The sequence below is a fragment of the Corylus avellana genome, chromosome 11, assembly GCF_965113065.1.
Source record: "Corylus avellana chromosome 11, dhCorAvel1.hap1.2, whole genome shotgun sequence".
NCBI lineage: Eukaryota > Viridiplantae > Streptophyta > Magnoliopsida > Fagales > Betulaceae > Corylus > Corylus avellana.
In genome coordinates, this window is record NC_142500.1 from 17940840 (window position 1) to 17957970 (window position 17131).

Below are 17131 nucleotides of genomic sequence, written 5' to 3' on the forward strand. Positions count from 1 at the left end.
ATCTAAAGAACATGCAAATTTCATTGAGGTTGGTGCAGATGATGAGGGAGCTGCTTGTGATGATGTAACCCCATCAACTTCAGGCAATGTCCGGAAGGATCTTTCCGAATGGCGAGAGCGGCATGCTCTTCTTGTGATCACAAAAGTTAAGGTTGATTTCTAATTCTTCGGATTGGGTTTAAAGGAATTTATAGTTTATGTGATATTCGCAATGTCGAAGTTTATTTACCACCTAGTTTTGCCTTGTAGTTAATAACAGTTACTATAGTAATGTGTTTTTCTTTGACAACAATGTAGTATATATTTTTTGCCAGGGCGTTTTCTACTTATAATCAAAGAGAATTGCTTGTTGGGTTTGAATGTCCTATAAATGGACTTTTAAGATTCTATATAACTGCATTTTTCTATTTTGATTATTGGTAAATACTAATTTCTTTATCGAGTAAGTTGGTGGTGTCATGGGCAGTGCCCTTTACAGTGGTGAATTCGGCTAATTTCAAGATGCTATGAAAAGGAAATGACCAAAGTAAGCTTTGATCTTTGTGTGGGCACAATAGGTAGCCATAGAACTATAGAGAGAAAGAATGAAATCTTATGGTTAATGGAAACTCAGTTAAAATGGGGGCCTATCAATGCACGGTATGCACCAATGAAAAAGAGTGATTTAATTCTAATTAATAGATTGAAAAGAGGTAGAAATAGGCAATAAATAATGAGTAGAAGTAGTTAAGAAGGTTATATTTAATTTGGAGGCAACAAAAGGACAGGATGCTGAAAAGATATGTGGTCAACCTGGCCTGATTAGTTAACTAGGATCCATAGATCCTATCCTAATTTAACTACTATGTTTGGATAGCATAGGATGGCAAAAAAGATTACATGTAGCAGATCCTGATTAATTGATGAAGATCTTAAAGCCAACTCCAATTTAACTGAATTTAAAACTTAGTTGAGTTGAGTTTTTGGACAGTCTGAAGTGTTACACTTGAATGACATGTCTGAAGTGTTACACTTCTATTCTTTAAGACTCTTTTTCATTGGGATGCAGCTTTTGACTCTAATATTATGAAATTTCTTTCTTTCTTTTTTTTTCTTTTTTTTTTTCTGCTACTAGTTAGGTGTCTCTTGTATACTTTATGTGTTCTTAAGTTGCGTTTTTGCAATTTTCAATAAAATTGTGATTTACTTCTCAAAAAAAAAAAATAAATAAATAAATAACCAAAAATTGGCTCTATCTTTAGGAATTAAATTTCAAATGATTCATCCAAGCAGTGGACTACTAATTTAGCGTAGGTGTTTGTCTGAGTTTTACATTCTGTAAAAAATGGAAGGCAGTGATTGGTTTCCAACCAACCACGAGTAGATGCAGATTGCATTCAGTGGAGCCCAAAATTTTCATCCTCATCTCATTTACAGGACCGGATTCTTCAATATTTCGAGTTGTATAGCCTCTCACACCAATAGCAGAGTAGAAAAATCAGTCACTTAAAGATTCCTCTTAAAAAAAAGAAGTGATTCATTGTTTCTCAACAATGATTGGAGGCTGAATCTGCATCTCCTGCTGTTGCTGCCATGCCCCAATTCATACTTTGAGCTCGCCGCCTATAATTATCAAATCGGAGGAAAAGGACAATTCACTATTAAAAATATAAACAAACGCAATGTTTCTTTGTACATTTGCAGTATATATATATATATATACAAGCTAGCAGCAGTATAACAATGAACTGTTATGTAACCATATTAACAGAAAAAGGAAACTAACTTCTAACTAGTATTAACTGTCTTTCAACTAACAAAGCAGATTCCATCGTCATGCTCATCTTATTCGCCATCATATCATATAAATCTTACCCCTAAACTGAATACCGTTTACTTGAATGGTTATGAGTATCGGGGTATATATATATATATATCAATTGGAGAGGATTCAAATACTTTACATGTAAGCTTAAACTATTTTTTTTTTTTTTTTAATAAGTGACACCTAACACATGAAATATTTAATTTAAATAATGGGTGAATTAACAAAGATAGGGTTCGAACTCAAAATCTCTACTTTGATACCATATTAAATCATCACTTATCAAAAGTTTAAGCTTATTGGAGTAGATAAATTTAATACTCTTAGTTAAATTATTTACAACATTATTGTCTGCTTAAATTAAATGGAAAAAAAAAATATATTAAAGTATTGATTAAACATTTAAATTTATCTCTTTTCTATCAACTTAAATTTTTAGGATGACTAATAATTTAAGAGAAAGAAATATGGAAGGAGAGGAGCTTGGAAAATAATGAGTCAAAGGAACATATATTATTGAAACGGAACAGCAGTACTAAGCTTTTAAACTCACAAAACTCTCTCTGCTTGAAGATAGCGAAATTTTGGTCAAAACATAAAGATGCTTCTGATTGGCATTATTTCCATAGCAAACACGCAAGCAAACTATATCCTAGTATCCATATATAGCAGGAGAAAAGTACGTAGGCATTTTTGGACGTACGTCCCATCTTCTTTTCCTTTCTCTTCGATGTCTTTACGTGGCACTTTTTAATGTAGTGCATCAAACAACATTGGGAATGCCTAGAGCACTTTTTGTGTAAAGTTGAAACAAAAGGCTGATGACACAATTGATCGGTACAACCGTACAAGGGCCTGATTGGTGGCTAAAAGCCTGCTACAATTTGATTGGTGTAGTTTGTAAAGCAATTTGTAGTTTCTAATGCCTTCTTGCATGGTTATATGAGCGATCAAGTCTTTATGGAATAGTTACTTGACCATGGCTTTATTGGTTTTTTTTTACAGGACCGAAATTAAAATATTTAGTTTGGAAAGTAAAATTTAAAAAAAAAAAAAAAAAAAAAATTGAGGGAGCAAAAACTAATTTTTAAAAGTATTTTAATTTTTTCACCCCTTGGCTTAGGGACCCTTGATCATGATCTCTATTATATTAAAGGTTCGTAGCAATATATACTCTCATTGCTGGTGGCAAACTATTAATTTTGACGACAAAGTAACATAAAAATCTATTTAAAATTCGGGCAAAAACTTGTTATTGAAATTGGAAATTAAGTACTAAATTCAAATCAGATGAAAACCTAATGACTATATATATATATATATATATTTCATTTTTGATTACCATCCTAACAAAAGAGATCAAATTCGAAAACCACATCTATAAAAATACCATGTTTCATCATATACTTTTACAAAAGACAAATTGAAAAAAGTATTTTTTTTTCCCACTCCATATCTTCCCATGTTTTTTTTTTTTTTTTTAATGAATAAATATCATTTAATAAAATCACTATAAATTCTTCCCGTGCATGTTTCAACTCATACGGACATCCTGATTCCTGGCCGGCTTAAAGATGCTCTCTTCTAGCCCTTTTTCTCTCTTGTATCGTCTCTTAGAAACGAAGAAGAACAAAGGTGGGGTGTTGTGCCTCTTTGATCTCACCTACAGCAGTCCACTATTTTATGTGCGGCTCTGTTGATCCTATTGCACCCACACACGAAAAAGCTGATTGTCACAAGTCTTTTATAAGGCATAAAGCCGGCTGTCCTCAATTGAGAAAGTCAAGTCGGTGAAGCAAAACCTAACACAATTTGGTTTGGAGGAAGAGTCCAAACTCAAGATTCAAGAAGGACAAGCAAACAAAGTGGACCCACACAAGACTTTATGGGTTTTAAGACACCCACGTCAACAATATATATATATTGTTGACGTGGGTGTCTTAAAACCCATATATATTGTTGACGTGGGTGTCTTAAAACCCATAAAGTCTTGTATATATATATATATATATATATATATCCTCTCTTAGCTCTCTAAAATTAGTTCATCTCTCCTATATATGACTTATAGAATCAACAGTCTCATTCTCTATTATAGGAGTAGAAAGTACGTGACACCAATATAGAATAGTCGAACACGTGGAAACAAGAATTAACCTACACGTGAAAACGAGAATCAACCAACGATTCTATTCCTTTACGATAAGGAATGGTGGGAACCATTCTGCAATTCGTGAAACATTTCATGACAACTGACAAGGCAGTTGGTGTGTATTTTAAACATTAGCAAATATGTGGGATATAATTTATAGTACTTGTTTGTACACTATACTTTAAAAATAAATAAATAAATAAATAAATTATGGCTCCATTTTCTACTGTGTCATCATGGCAGAGGAGGATGAAATTCTGCCTCCAGGTGCTGTGGAAAGCACATAAGCGAATCTAATTTCTATTAAACGTCCAAGCATAACAACTACAACTCTCGTAGTTCCAAACTTACGTAAGTAAATAAATAAATACATAAATATATATAATTTCTCTATGTGCACACACGTGTATATAAAATAAAAGCACACAATTCTTAAACTTGATTTTATGCCATAAGCCATAAATGTATACAAAATTACATGCCTACAAAATCTATCTTTAAAAAGTTGCATGCAACACATTTCCTATCTGACACTCGGTACAGAAAAGTTGCAACCAAAAATGGAATATGGCACCTCCAAACGTCCAGAAGATACCAACTCTGAAAAAAGGGGTATCTCAGCAGCTCAGCTTATCCTCTGCAGCATCCTTCTTAAAGATTTATCTCCAGCATTTTCCCCACAGGTGACAGCAAGAAGACTACAAGATTGTTTTGAAGCTCCTTGAAGTTGATAAGATTGTTTTGAAGCTCCTTGAAGTTGATGATCAAACATCATTTACAATGCAAGCTTTCTTTCCCGGGGAGTAGAAACCCCAATTCTCTTCTGCAACAAAGCCTCACAAGCTCTTTATAGAAGAGTTAGAATCCAAAAATCATGAACAAAACAACTAATACAATTCCTCCAAAACTTTACTCATTCATCCAAAGAAGAAAAGAAAATCACGACATCCGCTGGATTAAAACCCTCAACTGCAGCACCAAACCAATTTCTACTCTTAGAGAAGATCAGCCACAACACATCTAAAGCCACAAGCAGAACAAAAAAATCTAACCAAAAAAATCCAAATCCTGACAGAATTCACCACCCAAACACTAGAAAATCCTAATGAAGTAATCCAGGAAACAAAACAAACCAAACCCAACACCTTTATTGCAGATATATGAGCAAAATCAATCAACTTCCCCTCACTGATTGAATCAAAACAGCTGAAAGCCCTCATTTTCAATGCCGAAAGCTGCAGAAATCGAGAAAATAGCCAAGACCCAGATGAAAAAACAAGGGAAACTCAATGTCTCAGATGACAAAACAGAAAAACTGACCGATTCATATGGGGAATCAAATGACTTTCAAGTTTCAACTACCCAGATGAGTGCCCAGCTTGTGCACTTGCCCCTTGAGCAGTGTAAAGATTTGGCAAATCAGCTGAAACCATTTGGGGGTGAAAAATTAACATAGACAGGGCAATGCTATAGAAGATTAATTTATTTATGGGAATTGTTGTAAAAATTCTTGGGTTGCCAAAGACCCCCAAGATCACGCGTAGGTCTACAGTCTACTCATGGTCAAGTACAAATATGTAAGTAGAAGGAATAAGGGGAAGTGAAATAATATGCAAACTAGCAACATTATTAGTAATCACACTGCATCTACCAACATGCAACAGAAGAAATTCTGCTTCATAAGGTGCAATTAATTTAACAAGACAAACTTCATAAGCAACCTGCAACTCTTACTGGCGATAGGCTTCCTTTCTTTTTGTCAAGCATACGTCACCATCTTTAGGTAAATTGCTAGAAGTACTATATGCAGGATTGTGGGGGAACCCACATAGAAACATTCACAAGAAGATCTTAGAGATCTCAATGTTTCAAGACACATAATATTTGTCACTGCAACCATGAAGATGCTTCTGATTAGTATAATTAACAGCTAATCCTTTCAAAAGGGAAAAAGAGATTAGTTTGTTACAAATTGTCTCTCTCTCTCTTTCACGAATAACCTCCAATCCCATCCAGGCCAGTCCTTCCTGCACTATCAATCTACTTGGTTCAACGTCAAAACAGACACAAACATATCCAATCAAACGCAACCCACACAAACATGGAAGGGCACAAGCACAGTAAAAAAATAATGCTAGAAACTATATTTGTTTCCAACAATTATTACACGATGTTCGCGATTACTTATATTAAGCAAAGGGTAAAACAACAACTATCCAATACACAGATAGAAGAATCCCACCACTGTCGTCTATCTTAGCCTTTTCTCCAAAGCCAATCAATTGACATATAAATATCCCTTAATATCAAATGAAGTAGCTCCAAAAAAGTAAAAAACATAAAATTCGAATTACACATTATAACTTGGAGAGCACATAATTACCTGAAATTCATCAAAATTTTCTTCCCAAATCACAAATATGAAAGTTAATCACGCTCTCCATGAAAATTCATAGAATTTTAACACGTGTATAAACTAAATAAACTAGCTTTTCTGTTGAGTAAGTTAGTTAGTTTTTAAGTTCAAGTTGTTAAACTGTTTTCACAGTTTCAGTTGCTTCATTGGAAGCTTGTATATAAGCTTTCTTGCTTCTGCTTGTAATTCATGCGAGTTTATTATGATAATGAAGAACTTCTCTTCTTCTCTGCTCCATCTACTTGCTCCTTCTTTCTTCTTCTCCTTTTGTTCTTCTTCCACATAGAATATGCTCTGTTTTCCTCTTGATTCTATTCATTCTTGAATAGTTTGACATGGTATCAAAGCCATAATCACAAACTGTGATTTCTTTGCATATTCTGGTCCATCTCCAATGGCAGATTGTTCACCATCTTCCGCTCATGCAAACATTCCATCTGAATTTTCACCAAACATTTCCCCTGTATTCTCTGCTTCACTGGCAGAAAATCAACCACACAACCATAATCTTTCTAACAATCCTTTCTTTGATCCTTTCGAAAATACTCGTCCCATTGATCCATCTAGCCCACTCTTTCTTCAAAGTGGTGATAATCCTGGACTTTTATTGGTTCCTCAGCCACTCACAGGAGAGAATTATAGCACTTGGAGCCGTGCTATGCTTGTTGCTTTGAGTGCAAAGAACAAGTTGTGTTTCATTGATGGTTCACTGCCAAAACCATCCATTTTTGAGAGTTATTACCATGCATGGGTTCGTTGTAATGATCTTGTAGTTTCATGGATCTTGAACTCAGTTTCCAAAGAAATCTATCCTACTGTGATTTACATCACTTCTTCCGAAGATATGTGGCTGGATCTCAAAGATAGATATTCTCAAAGGAATGGTCCTCGGATTTTTCAGTTGCAGAAAGATATTTCAGTGGTTGCTCAGGAGAATTCCACTGTAAGTCAGTACTATACTCGCATCAAAACTCTTTGGGAAGAATTAAATAATTACAGGCCTATCTCTATGTGCAATTGCTGCCATTGTGGTCATATGCAATCTATTCTTGAAATCTTTAATCAAGAACGTGTCTTACAGTTTTTTGATGGGCTTGAATGATTCTTTTTCTGCTGTTAGAGCTCAGATTCTATTAACATCTCCTCTTCCTTCAATTAATAAGGTTTTTTCTCTTATCATTCAAGAAGAAAAACAAAGAGAAATATGTGTGAGTTCCATTAGTCATGATACTTCCTCTGCCTTCATGACTAAATCAACCTTGTCCAAACCTTCTCCTTCAATTCATCCTGAACCTGTTGCATATATGACCAAAACTTCACCAGGGCCTAGGTTTTTTAAGCAAAACTATAGGAGAGATCGTCCCATGTGTTCACATTGTGGAGTAGCTGGTCACACCATTGAAAAATGCTACAAAATTCATGGTTATCCACCTGGTTTTAAGCTCACTCGAACCAGACCAGTGTCATATTCAGCCAATCAAGTGCAATTGCAAGGAACTGACCTTAGTGGTCCTATTTCTCATCCTCCTCAGTTGAGCAATTCCATTCAGTTGAATAATTCTTCTCAGTTGAGCAGTCCTCAGTTGAGTGGTAATCAGTTGTCCATGATTTCTGCTCAATGTCAACAACTGATGAATCTACTAAATCAGCATCAATACCCTCAATCATCTGCCAACTCTGTTGTTGGTAATTCAGGTATACTCAATCCTAAGTATTCTGTTTTTTCTGCATATGTTAATATAGCTTCTCATTCAAAACAGAAAAATAAATCTTGGATTATCGACACTGGAGCAACTGATCACATGATCAGTTGTTCATCTATGTTTACCACCATCACTGCTACTGTATCCACTCATGTTAAACTACCTAATGGTTCCATAGCTACTGTCACACACATTGGTACTGTTACAATTTCAGAAACTCTTACACTAACTGGAGTTTTGTGTGTTCCTTCTTTCACTTTCAATTTGATTTCAGCTAGTAAACTCATAAAGTCATTACATTGTTGCCTTATATTTCTTGCTGGATATTGTTTTATACAGAGTTTACACAATTGGAGAACGATTGGGGTGGGTGAAGAAGTTGCTGGTTTGTTCTATTTGATGCAAGCAAACAAGGTTTCAGCCAATGCATCTGTTTCAGTTCCTTGTATTCCTTCTTTTGTCAAACATTTGTCTTTTAATTCCATAAAGGACCCCTCATGTGATCTGTGGCATTACAGATTGGGGCATCCTTCTCAGTCTAGAATAAGGTTGATACAAAATATTGTTCCCTCTATTTCTTGTAAACAAGATTCGGTTTGTCCAATTTGTCCATTGGCTAAACAACACAAATTACCATTTCCTGTTAGTAGTTCTTTTTCAAAGTCTGCTTTTGATTTACTTCATTGTGATGTATGGGGTCCTATGGCCACCAATTCCCTTAATGGATCCAGATTTTTTCTCACCATTGTAGATGATTACACACGGTTCACTTGGGTCCATTTGATGCAACATAAGTCTCAAACTTCTTCCATCATACAATCCTTTTCTAATATGGTTCAAACTCAGTTTCAAACTAAAATCAAATGCATCAGATCCGACAATGGTACTGAATTTCACATGAGAGACTTCTTTTCTGCCCAAGGCATTATTCATCAACTAAGTTGTGTAGAAACCCCACAACAAAATTCTGTGGTTGAAAGAAAACATCAACATCTTTTGAATGTAGCTAGATCCTTAAGATTTCAGTCCAACCTTCCTTTATTTTTTTGGGCAGATTGTGTTTTAACTGCAGCTCATATTATCAATAGAATTCCAACACCTCTTTTATCCAATAAATCTTCACATGAACTATTATTTTCTGTTGTGCCATCTTATTCACACCTCAAAGTGTTTGGATGTTTAGCTTATGTTTCAACTTTGTCTAGAAATAGAACAAAGTTTGATCCAAGAGCTACACCTTGCATTTTCATAGGTTATCCATATGGCATGAAAGGACATAAGTTTTATAATCTTCATACTCATTCTGTTTTCATTTCTCGAAATGCCATATTTCATGAAACCATATTTCCTTATGCTTCTTCTCTAGGTCATTCCTCACCTTCAATGCATATGCATGATACTGTTTCCCCTTCTATTTCTTTTCCAATGCCTCCTGACACAGAATTCTTTGATTCCATACCATCAAACATCCAACCACCTCCTATTGTTCCATCACCAAACCACAATTCTGCAGATACATTATCTTCCCATTCTGATTCTGCAGACATTATTTTACCTATTCATTCTAAATCTGCAGAAATCTTCACTTCTCCTTCTGCAGACACAACTTCACATTCTGATTCTGCAAACAACTCATTTTCTCCTTCTGCAGACACCATTTTCCAGGTTCCTAGTTCTGCACCTTCTCCTATTCTTAGAAGGTCAGATAGGATCAAACACAAACCTAGTTACTTGCAAGATTATCATTGTAAACTGGTTTCTACTTGTTCACCTCAATCGGCTTCAAATGTTGACAACTCAGGTAAACCTTATCCATTGTCCAATTTCATTTCTTATGATAACCTGTCTTCTTCTCATAAGCATTTCTGTCTTTCCATTTCATCTCAACCTGAGCCTAAATTTTATCATCAAGCTGTTAAGAATCCACTTTGGTGTGAGGCTATGAAAGCTGAGATTAAGGCTTTGGAGGAAAATAAAACTTGGGTAGTCACTGATTTGCCTTCTGATAAACATCCCATTGGTTGCAAATGGGTTTATAAAGTGAAGTACAAATCTGATGGAAGCATTGAAAGATACAAGGCTAGGTTGGTAGCCAAAGGGTATACTCAATGTGAAGGGTTGGATTTTCATGAGACCTTTTCACCTGTTGCTAAGATGACTACGGTTAGATGTTTTCTGGCACTTGCTGCAGCAAAGGATTGGGTTTTACATCAATTAGATGTAAACAATGCATTTTTGCATGGGGATTTAGATGAAGAAGTGTACATGTCTATGCCTCCTGGTTTTGGCACTAAGGGGGAGACAAAGGTTTGTAGATTAACTAAATCCTTATATGGATTGAAGCAGGCCTCTAGACAGTGGTTTTCAAAATTTTCCACTGCATTGATTCAGCTTGGTTTTACACAGTCCAAGGCAGATTACTCCCTGTTCACTCAACTCAAAGGATCTTCCTTTATTGCTTTGTTAGTTTATGTTGATGATATAGCTATTGCAAGCAATGATCCACAGGCAGTGTCCTCTTTCATCTCTCTTTTGAATGAGAGATTTAAGTTGAAGGATTTAGGGCCTTTAAAATACTTTCTCGGTCTTGAAATAGCTAGGTCTATAGAAGGACTTTCTCTTTGCCAACGAAAGTATGCTCTTGAAATCCTAGAGGATTCAGGTTTATTGGCTGCTAAACCTGTTAAATTTCCTATGGAACAAAATTTGAAACTCTCAAAGGATGAAGGTGATCTCCTTTCAGATTCCACAAGCTACAGAAGGTTAGTTGGCAGGCTACTTTATTTGACAATTACAAGACCAGACTTAGCTTTCTCAGTTCAAATATTGAGTCAGTTTATGGACAAGCCACGGCAACCTCATCTAGATGCTGCTCATCGAGTCCTGAGATACTTGAAAAATTCTCCTGCTCAAGGCCTTCTTTTCTCTGCCAAATCAGATTTTCATCTTAAGGCTTTTTCAGATTCAGATTGGGCAGGTTGTTTAGATACTAGAAGGTCTATCACTGGTTTTTGTGTGTTTCTTGGTGATTCACTTGTGTCTTGGAAGTCTAAGAAACAGCACACAGTGTCAAGATCATCTGCTGAGGCAGAATATCGAGCTCTTGCTTCCACATGTTGTGAGTTGATGTGGCTGACTTCTCTTCTCAAGGATTTCAGAATTTCTCATCCACAGGCTGCTCTTTTGTTTTGTGACAGCCAATCAGCTCTTCATATTGCTGCAAATCCGGTTTATCATGAAAGGACCAAGCACATCGAAATTGATTGTCATCTCGTTCGTGAGCAAATACAACTTGGACTCATTCGCACTCTTCATGTTAATTCCCATAATCAACTAGCTGATATCTTCACTAAAAGCCTTGGTTTCAAGGACTTTTACAGATTGCTGTCCAAGATGTTTGTAAAGGATATTTATCATCCTTCACATCCATCTTGAGGGGGAGTTTTAACACGTGTATAAACTAAATAAACTAGCTTTTCTGTTGAGTAAGTTAGTTAGTTTTTAAGTTCAAGTTGTTAAACTGTTTTCACAGTTTCAGTTGCTTCATTGGAAGCTTGTATATAAGCTTTCTTGCTTCTGCTTGTAATTCATGCGAGTTTATTATGATAATGAAGAACTTCTCTTCTTCTCTGCTCCATCTACTTGCTCCTTCTTTCTTCTTCTCCTTTTGTTCTTCTTCCACATAGAATATGCTCTGTTTTCCTCTTGATTCTATTCATTCTTGAATAGTTTGACATAGAATAGACCATCTTCAACTACAATAATTTCACAGCAACCACCAAATTGCACTAGGGGAAGGAAAGGAAACAGAAAAGGAGCTATCAGTACCTCCTATCAAGGGCGAAGCTGGAATAATATTGTGATCGGCGAAGCTCTGTTTCGATCCGAGAGTGAAGCCCTCCAATATTCCATGGGCGCTCTCTCTCTCTCTCTCTCTCTCTCTCTCATGCGTGGACTTTAAAAGCCTCAGCTGTTGACTTCAAAAGAAATAGGTATTACAAAAGTCTCGTTGAGCTTAAAATATACAAAACGCGGTGCATGGTGACAGATGACAGAATATCCTTTCTTTAATTTTGTGGGTACCATACTCGGGCCTTGTTGATCATTCACTAGCCTCCTCCTGGTGGGGGGCTTCAATACCCAAGGTTGAAGAAGGCCCTCCTTACTATGATGGACTCAACCCCACGAAATCAAACTCCTCTGGCCTCTGGCTCTGGTCGTTCTCCTTTTTCCTATCTTTAAGGAATCCTTATAATAATTTTAAATCACAAACTCGTAAGAAAAATTGAATTGAAATGTCGAGATGGAATAGGATAGATGGGATAGATAGAATACAATAAATTTATTACAATACTATTAAAGGAAACCCCTTGTCCCATGACAAACAAAAAACACACATACGTTGCTTACAAAAACAAAATAAAAACAAACTAGGCATTCCATTGAGCAAGACTTTTGGCGCGCACCCTTGAGGCTAAAAACAGAACAACACCCATCACCCATGGTGTTTGTCTACTTAATTAATTGGAGCTCCAAGAATCTGTAGACGGTCTTTGTAGGAGACTGCAATCATGAAGAATCTTGTCCTCTGCCCGCACCTGACCTCATACAACGTGATGGTGTCTCCCTCGCGTAGCTGCTTCTTTCGAGCAAACTTGCTCCACCCTCTTTTGAGAAAAGTTTTTCCACCACTTGTACAAAAATGCATTGGCCAGGGCTTCATTTCAACATCACTGAAAGTGATCACTTCACTTCCATTTGCTAGGGAGCAGAATCGGGCTGCATGTGCCTTGGGTATATAAAGCCTATAGCTTCCTGCATCTTGTATGTCACTTCGACACAAAATCTTCTTAAACACCACTTCACGCGCGTAGTCCCTGTACATATATTTCGGACATGCTTCAGCACATGGATAAATCCCACTCGAGGCTGAATCTGCATCTCCTGCTGCTGCAGCCATGCCCGAATTCATACGTGAGCTCGTCTGTAATTATCAAATCGGAGGAAAAAGGACAAACTATTAAAAAATAAATAAATTAAAAAACGCTTAGAATAAGTTTTAAAATCATTCACAAAAACAATCAATAACACATTATAAACAAAAGTTTGACAAATGCTATCTATCTCAATATTTTTTTAAAAAAAAAAATTGATGAAACCATCATATCATATAAATCTTACCCCTAAACTGAACACCCTTTAATTGAAGGGAACTTCAATGTTTAATTGAATGGTTACGAGTACAGGGGTATATATAACAATCTAAGCTGACTGTGACAATTTGGGTCACCAAAAGCAAATTGTTTATTGTGAAGTGTGCACCAATGCTGCTGCTTTACCATCTTTGCTGATTCAAGAATATAGTATAATTGGAGTGGCTGAGCTGGGGTTTAACTTTGTCCATGAACTTTTTAAGATTATAAAAAGCAAGAATACAGTATAATTGGAATGGCTGAGTTTTTTTTTTTTTTTGGGGGGGGGGGGGGGGGGGGGGGATGGGTTGGGGTTGAACTTTAGGGATTGGGGTTGAACTTTGTCCATGAACTGTGTAAGATTATAAAAAGAAACAATCAAGAATAAAGAAATTGGAATGGCTGATTAGTTGGGGTTGAACTTTGTCCATGAACTGTGTAAGATTACAAAAAGAAACAATCAAGAATAAAGAAATTTGAATGGCTGAGTTGGGGTTGAACTTTGTCCATGAAGTATGTAAGATTACAAAAAGAAACAATCAAGAATAAAGAAATTTGAATGGCTGAGTTGGGGTTGAACTTTGTCCATGAACTGTGTAAGATTACAAAAAGAAACAATCAAGAATAAAGAAATTGGAATGGCTGAGTTGGGGTTGAACTTTGTCCATGAACTTTGTAAGATTATAATAAGAAACAATCAAGAATAAAGAAATTGGAATGGCTGAGTTGGGGTTGAACTCTAGGGATTGGGGTTATGAACTGTGTGTAAGATTGTAAAAAGAAACAATCAAGATAAAGAAATTTGAATGGCTGAGTTGGGGTTGAACTTTGTAAGATTATAATAAGAAACAATCAAGAATAAAGAAATTGGAATGGCTGAGTTGGGGTTGAACTTTAGGGTTTAGGGTTTAACTTTGTCCATGAACTTCTTAAGATTATAAAAAGAAACAATCAAGTTCAACCCCGACTCAGCCACTTCAATTATACTATATATATTCTGGATTGTTTATTTTTATAATTTTACAAAGTTCATGGACAAGTTCAACCCCAATCCCTAAAGTTCAACCCCAACTCAGCTACTCCAATCATGCTATATTCTTGATTGTTTCTTTTTATGTTCTTAAAAAGTTTAACCCCCAAAATTTTCCACTTAAAAATGATGTCACAGAATCAGCCATGCATCCCCTGTCTTATTCTTCAGAATCAGCCATAGAATGACAGAGACAGCAGCCATGTGCTTTGCCATATTATTAAAGTACTGTGGGACAGAGGACTCAAAAGTTCTGTGCTCAGATCCTAACCGTTAAAAATGAGGCCTACTTTGCCGTGACAAACAATTGGTATCTTAAACGTGGCTTGAACATATGGTACATGTTTTTTTTTTTTTTTTCCTTAATTTTTGTTGGTGCATCAATTTTAAAAGCTAACCATCAGATAAATGTAAGAAAAAAATAAATTCGTGAAAGAATTTGTAGAATACAATGATAGATGGCACAAAACCTCCCTAGCTTCGATGCTTTTTATTGGATAAATCACCGTACCTATTGAATAATAAATTTAATTTTAATAATATTTATTTGAGTTTTTTTTTTTTATTTCATATTCTCATATGTTATAAAGTACCTTGAAAATATTGTGTCTTTTAATTTTTCAAGAATTATTTTATATAAAAATTACATGAGAGTTATATGAAATGTAAATGAATGAATAATGTGAAGAAGTTATTAGAGTCATTTGTATCCTATAAATACCTATGTAAGCAAATTATTTTATTAAGTTGAATGATAGAACACAAAGCCTTCTATTAATTCATTATTCCTCTTCTTATTTTGTGTTCTCTCTTATTGTGTGTTGTTTCCAATTTTCAACGATATCCACGTACGACATAAAGTTGTAAACGTACACAAACTATAAAGTTAAACCATAATTCACACTTCATCAATCTATGTGTATACTTAATCTCCTTATTCGATCAAAATGGTTGGTGCCAAGCCATTTGACTCTATGTGTGTCTCGGGTAGCAAATTATCTAGGTTTGATGAAGATCCCATTTCAAATCCTTCTTCGTATTGTCATATTGTTGGGGGCTTTGCAATATTGTACTCTTAAAAGGCCTAAACTAGTTGTTTCAATATTTACATGCTCCTATTACTACTCATAACAGCCGCTAAAAGGGTATCATGTTACTTGAAGAGCACCCTTGATCATGATATCTATTATACTAAAGGTTCGATGTAGCTCAATTATTTCTGTAATGCAGATTGGGTTGGCGATGTTGATGATTGTCATTCTACCACCGGCATTGGAGTTTTTCTTGGTACATGCTTAATCTCCTGTACAGCCAAAAATATACGAAATTGTAGGATATTTTATATGTTTATTTTTATTTGATATTATTTTTATTTTATTCTATGCTAGTCCTCATTTAAGTTCATGCAAGTGTCTTGATAATTGAGCCATATTTTATATTTCAATAATAGCTGATGACTCAGTCCTATAAAATATTGTAATAGTTTGCTTATTTAAATGCTATTATGTTATGAATAAAGGAAGCAGAAAATTATTTCAAACATTGTGTTTGAAAAGATTTTATATTCCCTCCAACGAATCTAAAAGGTCTAGGTTCCCTCAAAATCTAACAATCTATCCATTTATGTGTTTGTGAAAGCATTCACGTAACATTGATATTAGAGCTAAGTTTAGTTCGATGGCGAATCAAAAAGTAAATCATTTGGAGCAACAAATTGATTATCTTGAAAACATGATGGAACGTGTGATAAAGAAGTTGGAAGAAGCTAATGCCAAATTAGATGAAGTCTTCCATGAACAACCACAAGCAACCCAATCCCACAACCCAATCTCACTGCCAGCCAATTCCAACGCTACCCATTTGCACCAACAGTCACTACACCACCTAGTTAAACTCCATAACCCACCCCTAGCCACCACCAACGTAAAAATAAAACAAAAAAAAACCCAAATAGAAGAAACCCACCCCCAATAGCATACATTAAAATGAGTATTAGCATGAAATAAAATAAAGACAATATCAAATAAAAATAAATACAATAAATTATTATACCATATCATATATTTTAATATATCCTAATATTTATAATTGTTCCTCATTCTAATAACATAATATTGCCCCATGGCCATAGGCTAGCTATGCAAATCTTTATTGCTTAGAATTTTATTCAAAGACTTGGAGATATCCCTCATCTCCAAATCAGTTTTTGGTGTCATAAAAATTGGTGCTTTAACAATTAACACTAGCTTCTAACGCGGTTTTTCATGCAAAAATTAAGTACATTGAGATTGACTACCATTTTATCCGCAAGAAAATTATCAACAAAGAAATTCAAGCGAAGTACATTTTCATTGCCAATCAAGAAGTTGATATTTTTATGTAAATGTTAATTTATTATGAGTGCTCTTGTAACTGCTGTTATTATAAATTTTTACTAAGAAAAAATTATAACATCGTTTTAATTGCTTCAAAGAACAAGGTACATCATTTCAAAAAAATCATGTAGTGATGTAAAAAGGGTTGAGAACAATTAAATAAATTAACATTAAGCGTGAAAAAATATATTTAAAGTTACATTTTGTCATTTATATGTTTTAAATGATAATTAAATTTTGTTGAATTGTTTATTTATTTTATTAATTATATTCTTTAATGTTTTTAATAACATTTTGGTGAAGAAGAATAATCTATAATTAAAATATAAAAATATATATATAATTAATAATTGAAATTATATACAGCTTAAAACACCTCGTTAGTCATATTAAATTATTAATCGGTGTAAATTAATTGTGATAAATGGTAACAAAGAAGAGCAATATTCCCTCTCTAAA

At 34.9% G+C, this 17131-nt stretch overlaps 1 pseudogene; it reads left to right on the forward strand.

The window, feature by feature from the left end:
• The first annotated feature begins 5181 nt into the window (after positions 1–5181).
• LOC132163157 (uncharacterized) lies at positions 5182–11510 on the forward strand (annotated as a pseudogene).
• Positions 11511–17131: the final 5621 nt, after the last annotated feature.